Raw genomic sequence first — 16,399 nt, forward strand, 5'->3', positions numbered from 1 at the left:
GAGTGCCCCCTTTGTCTCCTCCTCCAAGGGGCAACCTTCTGGTCCCTCCTGGGCCCTGGCAGCACCCAAAATCTTCAACAGTGACTCTTGCAGCTAGCAAGGCTTGTTTGTGGTCTTTCTACATGGAAATAACTCAGCGTCCTCCAGCACGCCATGGGACATCTCCTGACCAAAGTAGAAGTTCGTAGCACCTTCCGTTGTTGTAGAATCTGCGGCTTCTTCCACCCGGAGGCAGCCCTTTTGCACCTTCATCCGGGGTTTAGTGGGCCCCACTGGACACTTGCATGACTCTTGGACTTGGTCCCCTTCCTTTACAGGTCCTCAGGTCCAGGAATCCATCTTCAGTTCTTTGCAGTCAGTTGTTGCCTTTGCAGAATCCCCTTCTCGACTTTACTGTCTTTCTGGGGTAGTAGGGTAACTTTACTCCTACTTTTCAGGGTCTTGGATGGGGTATCTTGGACACCCTTAGTGTTTTCTTACACTCCCAGCGACCCTCTACACACTACACTAGTCCTGGGGTCCATTCGTGGTTCGCATTCCACTTTTGGAGTATATGGTTTGTGTTGCCCCTAGGCCTATTGTCTCCTGTTGCATTCTATTGTGTTCTACAGTGTTTGCACTACTTTTCTAACTGTTTTACTTACCTGATTTTGGTTTGTGTGTATATTTTGTGTATTTTACTTACCTCCCAAGGGAGTATATCCTCTGAGATACTTTTGGCATATTGACACTAAAATAAAGTACCTTTATTTTTAGTAACTGTAAGGAAATGCCTCCTTGGCATGGTTACCCCCTGACTTTTTGCCTTTGCTGATGCTATGTTTTGAATTGAAAGTGTGCTGAGGCCTGCTAACCAGGCCCCATCACCAGTGTTCTTTCCCTAACCTGTACTTTTGTATCCACAATTGGCACACCCTGGCATCCAGATAAGTCCCTTGTAAATGGTACCCCTGGTACCAAGGGCCCTGATGCCAAGGAAGGTCTCTAAGGGCTGCAGCATATCTTATGCCACCCTGGAGACCCCTCACTCAGCACAGACACCCTGCTTGCCAGCTTGTGTGTGCTGGTGAGAACAAAACGAGTAAGTCGACATGGCACTCCCCTCAGGGTGCCATGCCAGCCTCTCACTGCCTATGCAGGTATAGATAAGTCACCCCTCTAGCAGGCCTTACAGCCCTAAGGCAGGGTGCACTATACCATAGCTGAGGGCACAAGTGCATGAGCACTGTGCCCCTACAGTGTCTAAACAAAACCTTAGACATTGTAAGTGCAGGGTAGCCATAAGAGTATATGGTCTGGGAGTCTGTTTTACACGAACTCCACAGCACCATAATGGCTACACTGAAAACTGGGAAGTTTGGTATCAAACTTCTCAGCACAATAAATGCACACTGATGCCAGTGTACATTTTATTGTATAATACACCCCAGAGGGCACCTTAGAGGTACCCCCTGAAACCTTAACCGACTATCTGTGTAGGCTGACTGGTTCCAGCAGCCTGCCACAACCGAGACATGTTGCTGGCCCCATGGGGAGAGTGCCTTTGTCACTCTGAGGCCAGTAACAAAGCATGCACTGGGTGGAGATGCTAACACCTCCCCCAGGCAGGAGCTGTCACACCTGGCGGTGAGCCTCAAAGGCTCACCCCTTTGTGCCAGCACCGCAGGACACTCCAGCTAGTGGAGTTGCCCGCCCCCTCCGGCCACGGCCCCCACTTTTGGCGGCAAGGCCGGAGAAAATAATGAGAATAACAAGGAGGAGTCACTGGCCAGTCAGGACAGCCCCTAAGGTGTCCTGAGCTGAAGTGACTCTAACTTTTAGAAATCCTCCATCTTGCAGATGGAGGATTCCCCAATAGGATTAGGGATGTGACCCCCTCCCCTTGGGAGGAGACACAAAGAGGGTGTAGCCACCCTCAGGGCTAGTAGCCATTGGCTACTAACCCCCCAGACCTAAACACGCCCTTAAATTTAGTATTTAAGGGCTTCCCTGAACCTAAGAATTTAGATTCCTGAAACTACAAGAAGAAGAAGACTGCTGAGCTGAAAAACCCCTGCAGAGGAAGAACAGAAGACACCAACTGCTTTGGCCCCAGACTTACCGGCCTGTCTCATGCCTTCCAAAGAAACCTGCTCCAGCAACGCTTTCCAAGGGACCAGCGACCTCTGAATCCTCTGAGGACTGCCCTGCTTCAAGAAAGACAAGAAACTCCCGAGGACAGCGGCACTGCTCCAAAAGAACTGCAACTTTGTTTCAAAGAGCAGATTTAAAGACCCCTGCAACTCCCCGCAAGAAGCGTGAGACTTGCAACACTGCACCCGGCGACCCCGACTCGACTGGTGGAGAACCAACACCTCAGGGAGGACCCTCTGGCGACTGCGAGTCCGTGAGTAACCAAAGTTGTCCCCCCTGAGCCTCCACAGCGACGCCTGCAGAGGGAATCCCGAGGCTCCCCCTGACCGCGACTGCCTGAACTCCATTTCCCGACAGCTGGAAAAGACCCTGCACCCGCAGCCCCCAGCAACTAAAGGAACGGAACTCCTGTGCAGGAGTGACCCCCAGGAGGTCCTCTCCCTTGCCCAGGTGGTGGCTACCCCGAGGAGCCCCCCCCTTGCCTGCCTGCAACGCTGAAGAGATCCCTTGATCTCCCATTGAAAACCATTGGAAACCCGACGCATGTTTGCACACTGCACCCGGCCGCCCCCGAGCAGCTGAGGGTGTACTTTTTGTGCTGACTTGTGTCCCCCCCGGTGCCCTACAAAACCCCCCTGGTCTGCCCTCCGAAGACGCGGGTACTTACCTGCTGGCAGACCGGAACCGGGGCACCCCCTTCTCTCCATTGAAGCCTATGTGGTTTGGGCACCTCTTTGACCTTTGCACCTGACCAGCCCTGAGCTGCTGGTGTGATAACTTTGGGGTTGCTCTGAACCCCCAACGGTGGGCTACCTTGGACCCAAAAGTGAAACCTGTAAGTGACTTACTTACCTGTTAAAACTAACATTACTTTACCTCCCCCAGGAACTGTGAAAATTGCACTGTGTCCACCTTTAAAACAGCTTATTGTGTTTTATGTAAAAAGTATACATGCTAATGTAATGATTCAAAGTTCCTAAAGTACTTACCTGTAGAATTTGAACCTGTGGTTCTTAAAATAAACTAAGAAAATATATTTTTCTATAACAAAACCTATTGGCTGGATTTGTCTCTGAGTGTGTGTTCCTCATTTATTGCCTGTGTGTATGTACAACAAATGCTTAACACTACTCCTTTGATAAGCCTACTGCTCGACCACACTACCACAACATAGAGCATTAGTATTATCTCTTTTTGCCACTATCTTACCTCTAAGGGGAACCCTTGGACTCTGTGCATACTATTCCTTACTTTGAAATAGTGCATACAGAGCCAACTTCCTACAGTAACTCTGAGTATTGTGTTTCTTAGGAAACAGTGCTAAGTGACATAAGTGGTATAGTTGGAGCTTTGCATGTCTCCTAGTTCAGCCTAAGATGCTCTGCTACAGCTACCTCTATCAGCCTAAGCTGCTAGAACACACTTCTAATCTACTTATAAGGGATAACTGGACCTGGCACAAGGTGTAAGTACCACAAGGTACCCACTATAAGCCAGGCCAGCCTCCTACACCCATAGCTTAGTGCAATGTACTAAATCAAACACAGATTTTAGATCCACGAAAGTCACATAAAGATTTCCTTTGCCAATTAAGACAGTTTTCCAGTATGAGAGCAGGAATCTAAAGACTTGGTCAATAGTGGAGATTTTTGTACGAAACCCAGTTTGCAGAGGGCTGAGAATGTCATGGTCAGATATCCATTCCTGGATCTTCCCCGGAAGGCAGTGGCAGAATATTTTTGCACACAGTCTAATAAACTGATAGGTCTATAATTACAGGGCAGAGATCTATCACCCTTTTTATGGATGGGTTAAACAACAGCACCCGTTCACCAGTCAGGGATTGGAGCCCCTGCTCCTATTGCATTAGATAGAATAAGGATGCATCTAGACCAGGCATCTATGTCAGTCAAAAATAAGTCTGCCAGGTCACCATCTTGGCCAGCTGTCCTACCCCGCTTTACGGGTGCCTAATGAATGCACAACATCAGAAAGGGTGAACAAGTGTGGAGGTGAAAAATTGAGTGGTTGATCAGTGGTGACAGGAACAGCCCAGTTCGGAACAGTCCATTTCTGATCATACACCGCACTAGAGCAATCCATAGTGTATAGTTGATTGAAATGATTAACCCACTCTGATGGAGCAACATTAGTCTCTACGCGTAACACACCATTATCAGGGTCTCACACAACCGAGGACCGAAATCTTACACAATCCTTATCAGATGCAGCATCATTTAATGCAGCCCACCATTTCTCATCCTGCATATGCGTTGCTTTACAGATGGCAGCCTTGTAAGATTTTCTGGCTATGTGGATAAAAGCTATATCCTTAATTTTGATAGATTTGATCAGTTGTTTGTTTAAGGCCCGGCAGTCCCTATTATTTTTCCCTTTATGTTTCCCTTTATGTCCTTATTATGTTTCCCTTTGAGACTTTTGCCACCAGGGTTACCACCTACTATTAAATGTACCGCAATACTTTCAAAGCAAAGAACATGATATGCAACCAATTGTACATTAGTTGTAGAGTTTGCCTCGAGTTGTATCAGCCAAGACCTCAAGATAGCATTAACAGAACTTAGAATATCAGACTGGGCTACTACTTGATGGCATTTGAAATGTCTTTTGTCGTTTGTCATACTAATGTCCGTTAGTGGTATAATGGGAGTGTAAGGCACAGACAATAGGGGCCAGATGTAGGTAGGTAAAAATTTGCTAATCGGAAATAGCGACTCCAAGTGAATCGCTATTTCCGACTCGCAAAATCAGATTCAAGAAATATTTGCAACACCAATTTGCGAGTCGCATAGGTGTGGCACCGCAATTTGTGACCTTCGCTTTTAGCGAGGTCACAATTTGCGACCTCGCTAAAAGCGGGGTTGCAAATTGCGAGAAGGGTGTCTCAAATTGCGACTGACTTGCAAATTGCCTGCAGGTGCTGCACAACAGTTTGAAAACCCACTTCCTGGCTCTTGGTGATGACATCAGAACCAGGAAGTCATCAAATACACCTGGGAGGAGGGAGGACCACACCCTTTCCAAACTGCTGTGCCACACCCAGGAGAGAGGAGCTGCTGCTACAATGAAGGAGACAGGCAGTGCTGGCAGGAAAAGGAAAGTGAACTTTTCAGACAAAGAGCTGGAGGTGCTGACTGAACAATGCTGCCTGCACCACGATGAACTTTTTGGGAAGGCAACTATGAGTGTCCCAGTCACTCAAAAGAAAATGATATGGCAGCAGATCCAGGATAAGATAAATGCCATAGGGGTGAGCCACCGCACCCTTGAGGAAATTAGGAAACAGTGGTATGACCTGCGCTCCAGGATGAAGGAGAGGGTAGCAGAGTGCCTGAGGGAGATGAGGGGCACCGGAGGAGGCCCATCCACCGTCCCACCACCCACAGCCATGGAAAGCATGGTTGAGCAGATCCTGGAGCCAGAGGCCGTCATTGGCATGGGAGAACTGGGCAGTTCAGCGCCAGGGACATCCAAAAGTGAGTACCATGACATATGCTTTGACACCCACAAATGTAGTATACACACTCTCCCAGTACACAGCAGCAGGCACCACCAGACTAGCTCCATTCCAGTCTAGCAACCTCTAGAATAGGGAATTATGGACAATGTAGTACAGTAGTCAGAATATAGGCAAATGTTTATTATGAGGCATAAAACAGGTGTGAGAGACTGACAGTGTATCCCCTATGTCCCACAGGTCTCCCACAAGACACCCCCAGCAGCGACACCAGGCAGGGAGGAGAGTATGGGCCAGAGACACTGCAGGAGGCTGCTGATGAAATTGCTGGCCCAGCAGGACACCACCAGGGTCCATAGAGGAACAACCACAGGACATGGGGGCAGCTGACACAACCCCAGGGCCCAGCCCCACAGAGAGGCAATCAGAGCCAGCAGCTGGACAAATGCGCAGACGCCGGTGCAGAGTTCAGTCGGTGCCCCAGGAGGAGGTAGGGGAAGCAGTCTTCACGGGCTTGGAGGCATCCCTCATCCATGGTCAGCGCCTGCAAAATAGACAATTAAGGACAATCACAAGAACCCTCAACAGGATGCAGAGCAGCATGACCAATGGGCTGGCAGATGTGAACAGTCAGTTCACCTGGATGAATGAACATTTGGGGGATTTGACACAGGCCATCTGCCAACTGGTGACTAAACTAGTGGCAGACCGAGGACATGCAAGGCGCAGGGAGCGCCACACAGCGGCACGTTTTGACCACCTGGCTGCATCAATTGGGCATCTTGCCACCAATACTACAGGCCTCTCAAGACGGACAGTCAGCCTACAGGTGGAACTTGGGCACTTTGATGGCGACGTGGTGTGAGGACTTGGCCGCATCAGCCATGCGGTGGACCTTATGGAAAGTAGGCAGGCTGCAAGGGGCACAGGGGAGACCCTTCAGGACAGCGAGGAGGGGTCAACCATCAGTAGCATGTCTACTAGTGAGTCCTGTGTGCTACGGAGTGGTAGTGCACGGCAGGGGTCAGGGAATCCACAAGGGATGAGCCATGCTGGCCGCTCGAGGAGGAGGGTGTGAGCCACCAGACAACACTGTACATGAGGCACATGAATGTGTCTTCATTACATTTGGACAATTACAGACTGTGATAGACAGCACTATTCTTTTCCCGTATAGTTTAGTGATAAAAAGGTTTTGTTTGTTTCACTGCACAACTGGGCTATGTGTGTCTGACATAAGTGAGTGTGGTGACAGTTGCCACGTACCTGCCAAAGTATTGGGTTGCAATGTGGTTCCGTCTCTGTCTGCCTTGATTTGCGATGCTTCTATCCCCAGGCTGTCGGTGTGGTAGCTCCTGCTCCTCATCCTCCGTGTCTGTGTCTTCAGGGGTGAGATGTAGGTCACGTCTGGTGGCAATGTTATGTAGGATTGCACAGGCGTCGACAATCTTGCATGCTGTTTCTGAGGCATACTGGAGTGCACCTCCACTTTTGTGGAGGCACCTGAATCTTGCCTTTAACAAGCCAAATATCCTCTCAATGACAGTTCTTGTCCGCCGATGGGCACTGTTATAGCGCATCTCGTTCTCATTGCCAGGTGTTAGGTACGGAGTAAGTATCCATGGTCTCAGAGCATATGCACTGTCACCTGTTTGACAAAAATAAGCAATTTTAGCAGGGCATGAATGGTTTCCACAGTGACCTGTATGTAAGGCTTCAGGGTGCATTCAGCAATACCTAATAGATATCCGTCTCCAAACTCCCCACGTTCTAGGCGCTGGTGTATCCCACTGTGCCTGAATATGTATGAGTCATGTGTACTCCCTGGAAATGTAGCTACAATGTCAGTAATGACATTATGTGCATCACATACCACCTGGATGTTGAGAGAGTGAGTACATTTCCTATTGCGGAACACATATTCCAGATTTGCAGGAGGGCAGATTTGTATGTGGGTCCAGTCCACACACCCTATTACATGGGGGAAGTTGGCAATTCTGTAGCATTCCAACTTGGTGCTGTTAATTTATGCCTCATTCCTGGTAGGTATATATATCTGGACATGTGTGTGAGTATGGCATCTAGGAATGATCTGAAGAATTGTGAGAGTGAACTTTGGGATACCCCAACTGCCACAGCAATCACCCCCTGAGAGATACCCGAGGCCAAGAGGTGCAGTGAGCATACCACTTGCACATGTGTAGGGATGGCGCAGCCGCACATTGTCTGTCTGCGGATTAAATAGTTCAATTAATTCTAAATTTGCAGCACTGCTCAGTCTGTATTTCTCATAAATCTCCTCCTCAGTTTGTTGAAATAGTGTCCGCCTGTTCAGTATATCCTCTCCTGTCTCTGCCTCCTCCTCTTCTGCTGGGCGGCCTGGACTCTCCTCCTCCATGCTATCACGTACAGTTCAGCCATTTTGAGTAACCCAGATGCCTTCTGGGTCTCCTTTTATACTTTGGCTCTGGTTACCACCTGCTCTGAATCAGTGGTAATCTAGATGTGCAAAATTGGCTTTTTGCGACCAGTAGCAATTTGTGACTGGCTTTTGCATATGGTTTGCGACTCGCAATTTGCGACTTCCTCTTAGCGGGTCGCAAAATCAGGTCGCAAATTTTGCGAGTCGGTAAAGGCTTGCATCGCTATTTGCACTTCAGAAATGGGATTTTTGCAACTCATTTCGGATTTTGCAAGGTCGCAAATAGCGAATCGTGCCATTTGCGACTCGCAAATGTTTGCTGCATCTGGCCCTTGGTCACATACGGAAAGCATCTGGACAATGAGTGGATTGTGGTTTCTCTCTATCCGCTCAACAACTGCCATCTCATCAACCAAAGGCCATAATCTGAAATCAACTAGGCAATAATTGATTCTGCTTGTATGATTAGTTTTATTATTCGTATCAGAGCCCTTAGCATCTGTTTTAGTTCTGCCATTAAGTGCTCTAAGCCCAAATTTGAATGATCAGCACTTTTAACTGCACAGCTGCTTGGGACCACCAATTTATTGGAGGGATGTCTAGGGATGGAACACCCCACATCCAATCTTCCTCATACGTGGAGCCGAGATCATCCCAATCTAAAGGCTTGAAAGTGACATTGAAGTCGCCTGCTACAATGATTTTAGAATATCGGGGGCACTGCCTAAGAAGCGCTTCCAGCAGGTGGGGCGTGCTGGAGGACAAGCCCTCCTGATCCGTCTTGCATAGATATTAATAATAATAATTACTCCGGACTATGGCCCAACATGATAACTGAATACCTAATATGTCAATAGAGTCAATGGGTAACTGTAATGTACAACAGTTTAATGTTGTTCGAACCCATGTGGTTAGACCACCAGAGTGTCTACCCCTCTTGCTAGTAAGTGCTGGAATATGGAAATTCAGAAGCCCAGACCGAAAGAATGGGTACACTGCCCATGTTTCCTGTAAAAGACAGATATCGTAATTCTCAATAAATTGGTCAAAAGCTGGCGAGGAGATAGTAGAACTTAAACCTGCCACATTCCAGGAGACAAAACGTACCCCATCATTATGAGATGCCGGGTGCAACATAGATGTGGTTGTGGCACCATTGGCTGGGCAATTAGCTGACTGATTTAGCAGTGTCTGGCAAGGGGGACTAACAAAACTCAGGGGCAGGAGCAGAGAGAGTACTAATGCCAGGACCAACTACATTATGCAAAGTGGGAACCACTGATGAATGCACTGGGGCAATCTCAGAAGAAATACTGAGTCAATCATTGTCATTTAGACCTGATAAGCTACCCCCTGAATGAGTGTTCTGGTGGACAGGGAGCCTGAGGTATTTAAACTGGATACAGGAGTTCCTTGGTGGACATGTTCTTGCATCTAGGGCCACCAGACCTTCGGTCATGTCCCTAAGTATCAACTTGATCACATCATGTTGTGTATCAGAATCTGGTCTTCTGACTGCCCTAATTATGTCCTCATGGATCACAGATCGACAACCTCTCACATAACGTATCCAATATTGCCTTGTTTTTGGTGGCTTCTCCACTATCTCTAGATGCAGCAGAGTGTAGCTTGGGTATGTTAGCCATCAAAACAGTGTTTTTAAATTTGGGCCTATCAAAAACAGAACCTCTCGCGCAATTAGAGATACCATTATCTACAGGCCCCAAGGATTGGAAGTAGTTTCTTAGCTCCTTAACTATGCCTATGTCACTATGTACATTTGGAAACCCGGCAAACATCCCCTAACCTCCCACCTGCTGGCCTTTTCTTCACACAAGGAACCATACTAGCAGTAGCAGAGTCAGGCATGGGGATTAAACTCTTGTTAGGGCTGGCAAGGTAGAATTAGACAACACAAATACTGGACCACAGGAACTGGGCACAAGGCCATGGACACTAACCAAGGGGGTCATCATGGCCAATGGAGTCATCTGCTTAACCATAGAGATTAATGTATATACCACAGATTTGAGATCAGCCACCTCAGCCTTTAAATCTTGTATATGAGAGAGATGTTGTAACTCAGCCATATTGGGGGTCTTGCCTGCTATAATATTAGCAACTGGGTCATCATGTATGTCTAGGATGTCTCTTAGAGGACTAAAATTATTACTGTGAAGCAGGACATTACTGTCATCAAGTGGTGATTAATTTGCCCGCGTTGGTGTAGTGTGAGTACCATGACCTGCACCCCCCTTCCCTTCATATGCACACCCCTGCAGGTCTTGTACTTTAAACACATACATTTAACCCCCAAATTTATGGAAGAACATACACCCTGAGCCTTTTGAGGGGCATTATCAGGAGGGGAGCTCAGTATTTCTTCACATTCGACTAGAAAATTATCAATCCTTGTCATCACACAATTAGCTGCTGCACGCTTCCGGTTTTTACGTTTTTTGTTCTGCACTGTCCCTGACCCGCTGTTTGCCGCCTTTCTTTTACCCTTATGCGATATCAATTTGTTGAGAATAATAAACAGACAGGCCCCAGCAAGGCCTGTTGGATCAATAGCCCTTTGCCAAAATTCAATAGCTACAGCTGGAGCCTAAAAGAAAAGAAAATGTTAGAGGGGTGGCCCAGCCCAGCCTCCTTCAGGCTCTGACGGGCATGGACGGGCCCGCCTGTGGCCTGGGCTTTGCATGGGCGCGCCCCATGCGTGTCCTGTGCGCGTCCCGCACTGTGGCTCTCATCGTTGGAGCAAGTATGAGCAGCTGGGCAGGAAAGATGGCTGCCTCCAGGAGCCAAGAGCAGCCTGGGATATGTAGTTCCCCAGGCAGAGTTCAGCACATCTAAAATTATTTTCACATGCAGTTATGAAAACATTCTACACATTGTTCCTACGTGTGGTAGATTCCATAGCTAATAAATTCAAAAAATAGAAAAAAGCTGTTATTAACTTTATTTAGCTTTAATGTGTATTTCTCCTAAAATGTGTACTTGTGTTTATATTGATACTTACTATGACAGCTAGATAGCATTGTTTAGAATAGTGTCTCTATAGTATTCCTGCTTCCTCCCATGCATGTGTCACTTCCGAAGGCAGTATACTGATCACAAAACATTGGATGCCTGTTTTCATGGATTTAGTAAGGTTTAACTACAATTTTCAGTAAAATAATTGCTATAATCCGTGGCTTTGAGTACAGAAATACATTACTAAAACTATAATTACATTGTCAGTATTTTTCTATATATTTTACCTTCTCTGGAGACTTTATCCACCCTTTTGGTTGGGGACCTTGTGTAGAAATTGTTTTTTTTTTTAATTGTGTACTGTTGTGAAGTTCAGAATTGTTTTGCATTGTGCTGTGATGCACACATATACGCAGTGCTTTTTCTCTATTCCTGCACATATTTTTCTGCATATTTTAATGCATTTTGGCAAATATAGTTTATTATTATTATACACTCAATTGTAATTTTTACCTATTAGAGAAAGTGTGGCAAAGGTTTACGCAGTAAAGGTATGCGTGGCAAAGGCATGCAAGTTGATGGTACCTTAAATGTACTCTTATGTATGGTTGTGGCAAAGGTATGCATGGAAAGACAAGCATAGCAATGGTGTATGCATGCTAAAGACTGCCTAGTAAAGGCATGCATGGTTAAGGCATGCTTGGCTCTGTTGTACATCCTAGGTGGTGTTCCCCGACTACATCAAAAATGCCTGCTGAGAGGCTTCACCTTCAATTACAGTAGGGTAGGGTTTTGCAACAATTCACATGTTTGCCATTGGAAATGTGCAGGCAACAGGGTTGGTAAATCAATGTTGTCCATAGTCATATAGGGCCATATTTATACTTTTTGACGCAAAACTGCGCTAACGCAGTTTTGTGCCAAAAAAATTAGCGCCGGCTAACGCCATTCTGAAGCGCCATGCGGGCGCCGTATTTAATGAATGGCGTTAGCCGACCGGCGCTGCCTGGTGTGAGTGAAAAAAAACCACGTACACCAGGCAGCGCCGGCGTAGGGAAAAATGGCGTTTGGGCGTCCAAAAATGGGGTAAGTCAGGCTGAGGCAAAAAAATCGTCTTAACCCGAATTGCGCCATTTTTTTGGGGCGCCCAGACGCCATTAACATGACTCCTGTCTTAGCAAAGACAGGAGTCATGCCCCCTTGCCCAATGGCCATGCCCAGGGGACTTCTGTCCCCTGGGCATGGTCATTGGGCATAGTGGCATGTAGGGGGGGCACAAATCAGGCCCCCCTATGCCAAAAATAAAATTAAAAAAAATACTTACCACAACTTACCTTTTCTTCCCTAGGATGGGTCCCTCCATCCTTGGGTGTCCTCCTGGGGTGGGCAAGGGTGGCAGGGGGTGTCCCTGGGGCTTGGGAGGGCACCTCTGGGCTCATTCTGAGCCCACAGGTCCCTTAACGCCTGCCCTGACCCAGGCGCTAAAATCCGGCGCAAATGCAGGTTTTTTAGTCCCGCCCACTCCCGGGCGTCATTTTTGCCGGGAGTATAAATACGACGCATATGCATCGCAGTCATTTTTTAAGACGGGAACGCCTACCTTGCATCTCATTAACGCAAGGAAGGTGTTCACGCCAAAAAATGACGCTAACTCCATGAACTTTGGCGCTAGACGCGTCTAACGCCAAAGTATAAAAATGGAGTTAGTTTTGCGTCGAATTTGCGTCGAAAAAAACAACGCAAATTCGGCGCAAACGGAGTATAAATATGCCCCATAGTTTATTATATAACATGGGTACCTGATGTTAACAAACATAGAGGAATGATCTGCTGGGGCAGATTTCAGCACATTGCCACATTGCCACATAACCAGCACCTGCATGCAAGGTTAAAACACTGTGGCCCCAATTTGTTAACAATATGAACTGGGTTTTTGTAACAAAAGTGTTGTAAACTGGGCAAAATTTTGTTTTAGAATTGACTTTCCAGTGCAGAAATTTGTTTTGCTTCGGAAAGAATCACTACAATAATACCAAGCAGCGCTATGTACTGTTTTGCACTTCTTTGAGTTGAAGGAATGTACAAGGGACTTTCCTATTCAACCACATTGATTTTTTTTAAAAGCCCCCTCTGATAAAAAGAAAAGTATGAATGGCGTATCACAAAAAGTTGATGCTCCTCAATGCAGGCATAACGTAGGGGATAAGATGTTTTTTTTATCAAAATGTAAAATACAGCACACGTACAGACTGAGAAAAATGTTGTAAAATAATATTTTACAGAGGAGGTGCATCTTTCCAGTACCAAATTTAGGACAGTTGTTACATGCACATCTTTGCACTATGGTGAAAGGGTATGTGTGTGGTGCAAGGCAGCAAAAGTAAGCAATAGCAGGGGGAAAGAGAAACAGCTCTACATCTTAGTTGATCTGGCGCTTTTCTGCTCTCTTCGTTTGAAGTACAGCAACTTTGGTAGCTGAGCTGAGTTCAAATCTTAGTAAATGGCCCAATGCCTGCATCATGGAGATAACATAAAGACTCCCATTTAAATAAGGCAACAGCATTAGAGAACTAGGATCTTGGATAGTATATAGCAACTGAACTTTAAACTAGTGGCCCAATATGCCTCTACTTCTTCGAAACAAACAAACAAAGTGGTCAGATCACAACTTCCGATTCACAAAAAACACAACACTGCCAGAACTGTGCTAAATATTAAACTTTTGACAGACACAATACTCAGCTGTCTCACCAATTAAAACAGTGCCTAATTTCAGCTGATGGCTGCAGGTGGGGGCCTAATGGCACCCATTTGTGGGGAACAACACTTATTTTTCCTCATGTGGCATTGGCCAAGAGCAAGAGAGAGAAAAACAAAAAAAGAAGAGAAGTGGGAAGAGAATGATGGTAAAACTTTGACAAAGGAAGAAAGCAGCTAATACCAAAAAGCATGGCAGAATGTGATAAAGGGCCACAGAAAGTCATAGTGGGAGGCAATGGAATGGAGACTTTTCAGTCTTGATGTGACCATTTATGTCCAAGACAGCCCCAGTACGGGGCTAGAACTCTGCAAGCATGAAGATAAGGTATACGGATAAATTAGTAAAAAGAAAAACTATGAAACTATGATTTTAGATTTTAGATTAATCCATTTATCAGCTCAGCATAGGTGAAGACAACTGTAAAACATGCATGGATTATTCACTTAAATTTTTTGCTATTTTCACAATAGTCCATGTATACAAACATGTTCGAAATGTTTAACAAATAAGAAGAATATATTTAAATTAGCAGTCCATCATTGTTTTAAATGCTTTTAGAACCTGAAATGTAACATTCTTTATAATAATTAGTGACTATTATGAATGGCCTGATGAGGCTATCATATCATGCATGCTCTGCTACAAGCATGTGTCTGCTTTATTCAATGTACTTCTTCACCCCATTGCACGGTGGAAAAATATTTGCTAAACAAAATGTTCTCAATTAGTTGAAAAAAACAAAAGGATTTCAGTCTGCTAATCTATGTTTTTGAAAACGGGAAGCATGAGTGTTACAAATGTTAAGTATTTGATTTTAAATCTTGTTATAATTATTAGCAGGATGCAGGTAATTTAGTTTTTATAGCAAACATGAATGATAGCTAATGAAACCATCAATCAATAAGAGAAGTGTCATACAATTGGATAGAGGCAGTGGCTAATGACTTCAAAAGGTTGAGTAGTTATTTGAAGGAGTCAATGAGCAACAAAATGAGCAAGATCCACAGGAACAGCTCCACTACCCTACTTGAGGATGCCAAGAAGTCCGTCATATAATTGACCAACAAATTGAAATGCACCTATTATTTTGTTTTTACATCCACAGGGTTTTTGTTTGGGATGAGAAAGCGAGTGCCCTTTTAGAATAGATTCTACTTTTTCAATAGCTGGAATAGTGTTTTTCATAATAACTTTGTTAAGATGTTAGACATGAGTTGATGAGAGATGGGTCTAATGTCATAGCATGTGTTAATTGTTATATGTAATTTATTAGGGTTGTTGCAGTTTTAGATATTTAGATTGCTGTTTGTGTGTGATTTTAGATTTAGGTATAGGTGTGATATATAGGTATGTAGGAGTGACATTTTTATAAAGTGGAATGTTTAGTATAAGTATCCTAATAGGTTTAGTTTGGATTTATAAAAATAGAGAATTTTTTATTATTAAGTGTTAAAAATGCTTAAATTATTATTATATTTGGGGTATGTTTTGTTTATAATATAGTAAAAATCATATGTTTCACAATTTTTATTCTAGTGTTTTTTTTTAAATGATGATGGAATTTAAATATGGACACCTAATAGTAATATTCTAAAATCTAAAAACATGCTACTAAATTATTTACATTTAGGTAATTTGAAAACATGTATTTAAAAATATAATAAAAACAAAACAAAATTGTCAACACAACTGCTATTTAAATAAATCTTAGTATAATATTAGAAGTAGCATTTATGCAATTACACTTAAGTAATAATTATAAAGTATAAAAATCTATCAATTCAGGTGAATGTAAACCGTATATTGCATAAACAAAGTTAAATTAGTGGTGACAAGTAATTTATAAATAATTTTAAAAACACTTTTTAGTGGCTGATTTATATTATTTCATCACTTAAAGAATTATTTTTAATATATTTTCTCCTAATTTAACCCCCATTGTATCTGCATCTATTTGCAAATAATGTTTTTCAGAAATGTACCCTTTATCATTGTCCTCACAAGTGATGGAAGGGCCTATACCTATGTAATAAAGAGTTGCTAGACAAAAAACAATTTGTACACCATTTCTGGTGTATTTGCTGCCCTCTTTAAGATAACCTAAACAAAGAAAACTGGATTTAAAGATTTAAATATTCCAATATTCCAAAAAGCAGAATGTAATTTATTTTCTGCAAAACTTTTATAGTTGACCAATGCCATCATCAGTAGATGAAAAGCATAAACCTGATCACCTACACAAATATATAATGGAAAGAACATTTAGTAACAGTAACAAGTTTTATAGTTTACTGCGTTGTGTAGAATAATTAGTACCACCAGCAGCAGCTGCTCAGGTGTATTGCAACAAAAAATATAACTTCTTCATCACTGTCCAAGTGCTTGTTGATTTAAACTACTGATTAATAGTATTGCAGCTAAATATCCTCCTACATATTTTGGGGTTCAACAATTATTGGTTTGAGATTGGTGTATATGAAAAAGGTATTTATTTGGTATATTTTCATTTATGGTAAATTTAAAAAACATCAGATGTCATTTTGATTAGTCAACAATTCAACAATATAATTTTGTGTACTGAAACATTAACAATGTGCCTTATCATTCTAACAGCATTTTATTAAATAAT

Source organism: Pleurodeles waltl, chromosome 5 (genome assembly GCF_031143425.1).
Source record: "Pleurodeles waltl isolate 20211129_DDA chromosome 5, aPleWal1.hap1.20221129, whole genome shotgun sequence".
In the NCBI taxonomy this organism is placed as follows: Eukaryota; Metazoa; Chordata; class Amphibia; order Caudata; family Salamandridae; genus Pleurodeles; species Pleurodeles waltl.